Genomic DNA, 10059 nt, shown 5'->3' with positions numbered 1-10059 from the left:
TTGAAAATAGCTAAAATGGTATGTATTTTAAAAGTTTATTTATTATTTATTTTGGGGAGGGGGAAGGAGGGCCAGAGAGAGAGGGAGACTGAGAATCCCAAGCAGGCTCTGTGAGCCCTTAGTGGAATTCAATCCCACAACCCTGGCTGAAATCAAGAGTCAGACACCTAATCGACTGAGCCACCCAGACGCCCTGATAAATTTTATGTACCATTTTACCGCAGTAAAAAAGCCAACCAAAATCTATATACTAGCAATATCTAATTATAAAAATAACAAACATAATCACAGGGGCGCCTGGGTGGCTCAGTCGGTTAAGTGTCCAACTTTGGCTCAGGTCATGATCTCACAGTTCGTGAGTGTGTGCCCTGTGAAAGGCTGTGTGCTGACAGCTCAGAGCCTGGAGCCTGCTTCACATTCTGTGTCTCCCTCTCTCTCTGACCCTCCCCTACTCACGCTGTCTCTCTCTCTCAATCTCTCAGAAATAAATAAAACATTAAAAAATTTTAAAAAACATAATCACAAAAGATAAAACAAAATGCTAAGGAATAAATAATAAACTTGAAAAATGTGCAGGGCCTAAAACTTATGACCAAGGATTCTAAAGAACAATTTTCTGAATGAAAAGTTGTACTTCAGTTTGTAAAGATTTTAAGTATAACGTGACTGATCCCAAAGAAATTCTTTCCAGAACTCAATAATATGCCTATAGTATGAAGATTAAAATAAGTTTACTTTTTAAAAATGTTTAAATGTTTATTTGTTTTTGAGAGAGACAGAGTGCAAGTGGGGGAAGAGCATAGTGAGAGGGAAGACAAAGAATCCAAAGCAGGCTCCAGGCTCTGAGCTGTCAGCACAGAGCCTGAGGTGGGGCTCGAACCCATGAACCATGAGATCATGACGTGAGCTGAAGTTAGATGCTTAACCGACTGAGCCACCCAGGTACCCCAAGATGAAGATCAATTTACAAATGCAATGCAGGTAGTCCTAAAAGGACTCCCGTGGCACTTACTAAGATGTTTGAATATTCATCTGGGCAATCAAACCATTCATTAATACACCCAAAACTTAACTGTATATAGCTCCTTTTCTTTTGAAATAGTTCACACTTATATTCACGCAGCAAATACCCACCTAGCATCTACTCTGGAAGTCAGGGAGAGAAATGATGTGTTAGTCTCTCAGTGAGCTTTGAGGATGTTTACATAGAGCAGCTATAAGCAAGAGTCCCAGTATTGCAGTAGGCTCACTGAGACTGTCCTGCTGATGGAGTGGCAATGTGCAAGGTGAAATTAGTCACGGTCATTCAGAGCGGAGAGACTCAGAGACAGAGATGGGAAGAGAAAGTGAAGAGAGGAAAGGGCATGGAGCTCGCCACAGGGCTCAATCTCATGATGGTGAGATCATGACTGGAATCAAAATCAAGAGTCAGACACTTAACCAACTGAGCCACCCAGGTGCCCCAGGTTTGTTATTTTTCTAATTCTAATTCTAACTTACCTTGGTGAATATGAAGGAAACTTTATCAGAACAAATTCTCACCAAATGGCTGAACACAGCAAAAGATATCAAAGGAAGAGGTTCAGAGTTTCTCTGTTCTGAAGAATGACAATCAATGTCTGACAACAGACTCAAGTCTCCACAGAGTTTACAAAAGACAATATTACTATTTGTTATCCATTAAACAGAGGTTATTATGTGCCAGACATTACTTCTAAAGAGATACACGTTAACTTATTTAATTCTTGCAACAACCGCATGAAGTAGGTAGTATAAGCATTTCCATTTTATGGGTGAGTTAAGTGAGGCAAAGAGAGGCTAACTAACCTGTTAAAGGTCATACAAGCTAGTGAATGGTAGATTCCATATTCTTTATTTTAATTTTTAAAAAATGTGTATTTATTTTTGAGCGAGAGAAAATGAGCATGAGTGGAGGAGGGGCAGAGAGAGAGGGAGACAAGGAATTGGAAGCAGGCTCCAGGATCTGAGCCATCAGCAAAGAGCACAACCCAGGACTCGAACTTCACAAACCAAGAGATCATGACCTAAGCCGAAGTCAGATGCTTAACTGACTGAGCCACCCAGGCACTCCAGCAGAATCCATATTCTTAAAGTTCCAAGCCAACACTGTCCTGGAGAATTCTGCAATGATGATAAAATCCTGTGCTAACATAGTAGCCACTAGTCATATGTAGCTGTTGACTACTTGAAATGTGGCATGGTATGCCTGAAGAGGAACTAGATTTCAAATTTTATTTAATTTTAACTAATTTAATTTTTTTAAACATTTATTCATTTTTGAGACAGAGACAGAGCGTGAGTGAGGAGAGGCAGAGAGAGACACACACAGAAACCCAAGCAGGCTCCAGGCCCTGAGCTGTCAGCACAGAGCCTGACAGGGGGCTCGAACCCATGACCCGCGAGATCATGACCTGAGCCAAATCAAGAGTCAGACTCTTAAAAAACCGAACCACCCAGGCTCCTCTAAGCATCCAACTCTTGATCTTGGCTCAGGTCATGACCCCACGGTTTGAGAGATCGAGCCCTGAGTCAGCTCGGGATTCTCTCTCTCCCTCTCTCTCTGCACCTCTCGGACTCATGCGCACATGCTCTCTCTCTTTCCCTCTCTCTCTCCCTCTCAAAATAAATAAATAAACATTTAAAAACATATTGCAATTGGGGCGCCTGGGTGGCTTTGTCGGTTAAGCGTCCGACTTTCGCTTAGGTCATGATCTCGCGGTTCGTGGGTTCGAGCCCCGCGTCGGGCTCTGTGCTGACTGCCAGCTCAGAGCCTGGAGCCTGTTTCAGTCTGTGACTCCCTCTCTCTCTGACCCTCCCCTGCTCACGCTGTCTCTCTCTCTCTCCCAGAAATAAATAAAAACAAAAAACAAAAAAAACCATTAAAAACATATTGCAAGAAACAACTTAAGTGAGAGAATATCTAGGATCATGAAATACACACAGCTCAGATGAGGGGAAAGGAGAAATCTGGTAAGAATGATAAAACATGGACATCAGTGGGGAGGGGCTGAGCAAACATAAACTGCATACAATACAGACCAACTCTGCCTGGGATCACTGATATTTTTTCTGCCCTCCAACCTACTCTTGTGGGCCCTGAATAAGCAGTCTGTACTAATACTGTCCAATAAAATATAAAGTGAGCTACATATGTATTTCTAAATTTTCTAGTAGTCACATTTAATAAGGGTTTTTTTTTACGTGAGATTAATTTTAAAATATATTTGATTTAATCCAAAATACCCCAAATATTATCATCCTAACATGTGGTATGAGCCACATATCAGGTTGGCAGTGACTGGCCTATTTGATAGTAAAGGTCTGTAGAATACTAATCACCAGTCAAAAAAGAAACTATTCTATATCGCCTTGTGGGCAGAAGTTCCATAAGGCATGTTATCAAGGGATAAAAGCAAGCTGCAGAATTCTCTGTATATAAGAAACCCCAAAACTCTTTGAGCATGATATCTTGAATTTCTAGGATATTCAATAACTTACTTCACAGAAACTCCTTAGAGATCGCTCCATTGAAGACTATCCTATTTACAGGGCATACCCAAAAAATTTTATTTCATTGCTTTTTTTACAAAAAAAAAGCATGGTAATATACAACGTAAAACCTCTCATTTTGACCATTTTAAAGATTTTTTATTTCTAAGCAATCTCTCTATACCCAGCATGGGTCTCAAACTCACACCCCCAAGGTCAAGAGAAGTATACTCCACCGACTGAGCCAGCCAGGTGCCCCTAATTTTGACCATTTTAAAGTGTGCAACTTAGAGGCATGAAGTACATTCACGATGTTATGCAACCATCAACACGATCTAGTTCCACAATTTTTTTCACTACCCTAAAGTGGAAACCTCCTACGCATTAAGCTGTTACGCCCTATTTTCTCTATACACCAGCCCCCAGCAACCATTAATCTGCTTTCGTATCTGTGAGTTTACCTCTCCTAAGTATTTTTTATTAATGGAATCACACTCCATGAGGTCTCTCATGTCTGGCTTCTTTAACATAGCATGTTTCCCAGGTCTGTCCACACTGTAGGATGTAGCAGTACTTCATTCCCTTTTATGACTACATAGCACTCCATTACATGGACATACCACATTTTATTTATCCATTCTTCTGTTGATGGACATTTGGGTTCCTTCCCAAATGGATATCATGAACAGAGCAGTATGACCTTCGTTTTCAAGTTTTAGGTTGAGCACCTTTTTTTCAATTCTTTCGGGTATATGTGCCTAGGAGTGGAATTGCTGGGTCATATGGTCAAATCTATGTTTAACTTATCAAGAAACCATTATACTATTTTCCACAGTGACTGTGCCAGTTTACATTCCCACCTGCAACGTTTGAGGGTTCTGATTCCTTCACATCCTTGCCAACACGTGTTATTTTCTTTAGTCTTTTCCTAGTGGGCATGAAGTGGCATCTCATTGTGGATTTGTATTTCGCTAATGACTAATGATGTCGAGCAAGAATGTCTATTCAAGACATTTGAATTTCTTGCCATTGCAAGAAATGTCTATTCAAGTCATATGTCAACTTTATATTGGGTTATTGGGTTTTTTTTTATTAAGTTGTAAGAGTCTTTTATACTGGTTTCTAGACTCTTACTAGATCTGGAAATATTTTCTCTCATTCTGGGGTGATTGTTTTACTCTCTTGATAGTGTCCTTTAATGCACAAAAGTTTTAAAATTTTAATGAAATCCCATTTATCTTTTTGTTTGTGCTTTTGGTGTGTGTGTGGTTTTTTTTTATAGACACCCTTTATAATATTAAGGACATTTCCTTTCTATTGATTGTCTGTTGGGTGTTTTTATCATGACATAGTGTTAGATTTTGTCAATGTTTTTTCCATATGATTTAAGATGATCAGAAGGTTGGGGTCTTTTCCCCTTCCTTCTATTAACGTGGCATATTGCACTAATTGGCTTTTCTGCTCGTTGACACACTCTTGCATTCCTGAGATAAATCCCACTTGGTCACATGTATAATCATTGTAACATACTGCGGATTCAGTTTGCTAGTATATTGTTGAGGATTTTTCCATTTATGTTCATAATGGATATTGGAGGTTTCTTTAAAGTTTATTTATTTTAGAGAGACAGAGTATAAGCAGGGGAGGGGCAGAGAGAGGAGAGAGAGAATACCAAGCAAGCTTTGCATGAGGTCAGCACGGAGCCGGACATAGGGCTTGAACTCATGAAACTGTGAGATTATGACTTGAGCTGAAATCAAAAGTCGGATGTTTAACTGACTGAGCCACCCAGGTGCCCCAGTCTGCAGCTTTCTTGTGATGTTTTTGTCTGGCTTAAGTATCAGGGTAATGTTGGCCTTGTAAAATGACATAGAAAGTGCTTTCTCCTTTTCTATTTTTTGGAAGAGTTTCAGAAGTACTGGTGTTAGTTCTTCTATAAATATTTTGCAGAGTTCAGCAGTGGAGCCGTCTTGTCCTGGACTTTCTTTGTTGGAAGGTTTTGTTTGGTTTGGTTTTTTTAAAAAATTTTTCAAGTTTTATTTATTTATTTATTTATTTATTTATTCATTCATTCATTCATTCATTCATTCATTTAAAGAAAGAGTGAGCATGAGCTGGAGAGTGGAAGAGAAAGAGAGAGAATCCCAAGCAGGCTCCACACTGTCAGCACAGAGCCTGACACAGAGCTCAATCTGACAAACCATGAGATCATTACCTGAGCCTAAACCATGAGGCAGATGCATAACTGACTGAGCCACCCAGGTTCCCCATGTTGGAAGGTTTTGGATTAGTGATTCAACTTCCTAATTTGTTATATACCACATTAATAGATCTTGTCAATTAATATAGGAAAAGCCTTTGACAAAATCCAACACTCTTTCATTATAAAAACACTCAACTCAGATTTTCTATTTCTTTTTGAGACAGTTTTGGGAGGTTGTGTATTGGTACTAATTTGTCCATTTCATCCACATTATATAATTTGTTGGTATATAATTGTATTCTCTTAAAACACTTTATTTTGTAAGATCAGTAGTAAGGTCCCCATTTTCTTTTCTGATGTTATTAATGAGTTCTCTCTCTTTTTTTCTTAATCTAACTAAAGGTTTGTCAGTTTTATTAATCTTTTCAAATAAGCAAATTTGGTTTTATTGATTTTCTCTATTGTTCTAGACATGATTTCATTTATTTTCACTTCAACCATTATATTTTCCCTCACTCTCCTAACTTTAGACTTAGTTTGCTCTTCTTTTTCTAATTCCTTAAAGTATAAGCTATTAATTTGAGAGCTTTCTTTTAGATATGTTAATATATGTATATATGTGCCTGGGCGGTTCAGTCGATTGAGTGTCTGACTTTGGCTCAGGTCATAATCTCACAGTTCATGGGTTCAAGCCCCATGTCCAGCTTTGCGCTGACGGAGTGGAGCCTGCTTCAGATTCTCTGTCTCTATCTCTCTCTCTCTGACCCTCCCCTACTCATTCTCTCTTTCTCTCTCTCTCCCTCTCTCTCTCTCAAAAATAAAAAATAAAATAAAATGTTTTTATTTTTTAATATATAAATTTTAAAACTTATTTATTTATTTATTTATTTATTTTTAAAAGCTTATTTATTTTGATAGAAAGGAGGGAAGACGGGGCAGAGAGAGAGGGAGAAAGAGAATCCCAAGCAGCCTTCACACTGTCCGTGCAGAGCCCAATGCAGGGCTCAAACTCATGAACTGTGAGATCATGACCTGAGCCAAAATCAAGAGTTGGACACCTAACCCACTGACCCACCCAGGTGCCCTGAGACTTTTCTCTTTTAAATATAGACATTATAGCTCTAAGTTTCTTTTCCATAGTCTGTCATAAGCTCTGATTATTTTTGTTCATCTCAAAGTGTTTTCTACTTTATTTTGTTGGGGCTCCTGGGTGGCTTAGTCAGTTAAGTGTTCGACTTCAGCTCAGGTCATGATCTCACCACTTGTGAGTTCAAGCCCCGCATCGGGCTCTGTGCTGACAGCTCAGAACCTGGAGCCTGCTTCGGATTCTGTGTCTCCCTCTCTCTCTGCCTCTCCTCCACTTGCACTCTCTCTCTCAAAAATCAATAAAAAAATTTTTAAAAATGAAAAAAAATGTATTTTGTGATTTCTTCTATGACCAAATTGTTGTTTAAGGATGTGTTGTTTAGAGGTGCTTGAGAGGTTCAGTCGACTGAGCATCCAATTTGGCTCAGGTCATGACTCCAGGGCCATGGGATCATGCCCCATGTGAAGTTCCACACTGAGTGTAGAGTCTGCATGGGATTCTCTTTCTCCCTCAGCCCCTCTCTCTCGCTCACACACTCTCTCTCACACCAAAAAAAGTATTGTTTATAAATAAACTCTGTGTGTGTGTGTGTGTGTGTGTGTGTGTGTGTGTGTGTGTTTAAAAAGGGCACCTGGCTGGCTCAGTAGGAAGAGCATGCAACTCTTCAACTTGCGGTCATAAGTTCAAGCCCCATGTTGGGTATAGAGATTAGTTTAAAAAATGATAATAAAATAACTTAAAAATATATTTAAAAATAAATGTATTATTTAATTTACATATTTTGTGAATGCTCTAGTTTTCCTTCTAGGTTTCTTGCTTCATTCAATTGTGGCCAGAGCAGATAATTTGTGTGATTCCAGTTCTTTTGCCTTAACATATGGTCTGTCCTGGAGTGCCTGGGTGGCTCAGTTGGTTGAGTGTCCAACTTTTGATTTTAGCTCACGTTGTGGCCTCATAGTTGTGAGACTGAGCCCCTTGTGTAGGGCTCTGCTATGGGTGTGGAGCCTGCTTGACACTCTTTCTCCCTCTCCATCTCTCCCTTGCTTGTGCTTTCTTAAAAAAACAAACAAACAAACAAACATATGGTCTGTCCTGGAGAATGATGTCTTATAGTGTTGTTCACCTCCTTTATTTTTCTGCTTATCTTATTGAGCTATTTTATTCATTATTGAAAGTGAGGTATTTAAGTCTCCAAACTATTATTGTAGAACTGTCTATTTCTCCATTCAATTCTGTCAACTTTTTCTTCATATTTTTGGGGGCTCTATGAGGTATGTATGTAATTGTTATATCTTCTCAATAAATTCATCCTCTTATCAATATATAATACCCCTCTTTGTTTTTTGTAACAATTTTGACTTAAAATCTACTTTATGTGATATTAGTACAAGCATCCAGCTCTCTTTTGGCTATTATTAGCATGAAATATCTTTTTCCTTTTTTTCCTTCTTTTTAAATTTAAAAGGTAGAGGGTGGGGTTTTGTTGTTTGTTGTTGTTTTGTTTTAAAATTTTTATATGTTTTATTATTTATTTTTGAGAGAGAGAGAGAGACAGAGCATGAATGGGGGGGAGAAGAGAATGAGGGAGACACAGTATCTGAAGTAGACTCCAGGCTCTGACCCGTAAGCACTCAGCCCAACGTGGGGCTTGAACCCACGAACTGTGAGATCATGACCTGAGCCAGTCAGATGTTTAACTGACTGAGCCTCCAGGGCGCCCCTGTTGTTGTTTTCTTAATACATTCTGCCAATTTCTGTCTTTTAATTGGAGAGCTTGGGGCGCCTGGGTGGCTTAGTCGGTTAAGCGTCCGACTTTCGCTTAGGTCATGGTCTCGCAGTTCGTGGGTTCGAGCCCCGTGTCGGGCTCTGTGCTGGCTGCCAGCTCAGAGCGTGGAGCCTGTTTCAGTCTGTGACTCCCTCTCTCTCTGACCCTCCCCTGCTCACGCTGTCTCCCTCTCTCTCTCTCTCTCCTAGAAATAAATAAAACATTAAAAAAATTTTAAAAAATTTAAAAAAAAGAAAAAAATTGGAGACTTTAACCCATTAAATTTATTTATTTATTTATTTATTTATTTATTTGAAAGAGAGAGAGCAAAGAGGGAGCAAGGGAGGTATAAAGGGAGATAAAGAGAGAATCCCAAGCATGCTCCACACTGAGCTCATTGACCCTGGGATTATGACCCACCCTGAAATCAAGAGTCAGATGTTCTACTGACTGAATCACTCAGGCATCCCAACCCATTAAATTTAAAGTAAGGAATAATTTTATTTCTGCCATTTTTCTATGTGTTTTCTGAATCTCATATCTTTGTTGTTCTTCAATTCCTCCATCCCTGCCTTCTTTTGTATTTAACTGATTGTAATGTCCTGTTTTGATTCCTTCTCACTTCTTTTTCTCAATATATATTTGTTTAATTGTGCTTTTAGTGGTTACTTGGAGGACTACACTGAACATCTTAAACTTATAACACCTTAGTTTGAATTAATAACAGCTTAGTTTTAAAAGTATACAACACATTTGTTCTTATATATCACCATCCCTTACCCTTTACAGGGCTACTGTCACTGTTTACATCTTTATACACAGTTTTCATGTTAACATAGATTTATAAATATTGTTTTATGCATCTGTCTTGTAAAACACATAGAAAATGCAGGAGTCACAAACCAAAATAACAATAATAGTGGCTTTTGTATTTACCTGTGTAGTCATCTTTACTAGTGTTGTTTATTTCTTTGTATAGCTTCAAATTACTATCTAGTATCCTTTCATTTTAGTCTGTAGCGTTCCCTTTAGCATTTCTTTTTTTTTTTAATGTTTTATTTATTTATGAGAGAGAGAGAGAGAGAGAGAGCATGAGTAGGGGAGGGTCAGAGAGAGAGAGGGAGACACAGAATCAGAAGCAGGCTCCAGACTCTGAGCTAGCTGTCAGCACAGAGCCTGACGTGGGGCTTGAACCCACGAACCATGAGATCATGACCTGAGCCAAAGTCGGATGCTTAACCGACTGAGCCACCCAGGCGCCCCTAGCATTTCTTTTTTTAACGTTTATTTATTTTTGAGAGAAAGAGAGACAGAGCATGAACAGAGGAGGAGCAGAGAGAGAGGGAGACACAGAATCTGAAGCAAGCACCAGGCTCTGAGCTGTCAGCACAGAGCCCAATGCAAGGCTCCAACTCATGAATCATGAGATCTTGACCTGAGCTGAATTCGCACATTTAACTGACTGAGCCACTCAGGCATCCCAGCATTTCTTTT

The sequence above is a fragment of the Crocuta crocuta genome, unplaced genomic scaffold (genome assembly GCF_008692635.1).
Source record: "Crocuta crocuta isolate KB4526 unplaced genomic scaffold, BGI_CrCroc_1.0 scaffold273, whole genome shotgun sequence".
NCBI lineage: Eukaryota > Metazoa > Chordata > Mammalia > Carnivora > Hyaenidae > Crocuta > Crocuta crocuta.
This window is presented reverse-complemented; position numbering follows the sequence as displayed.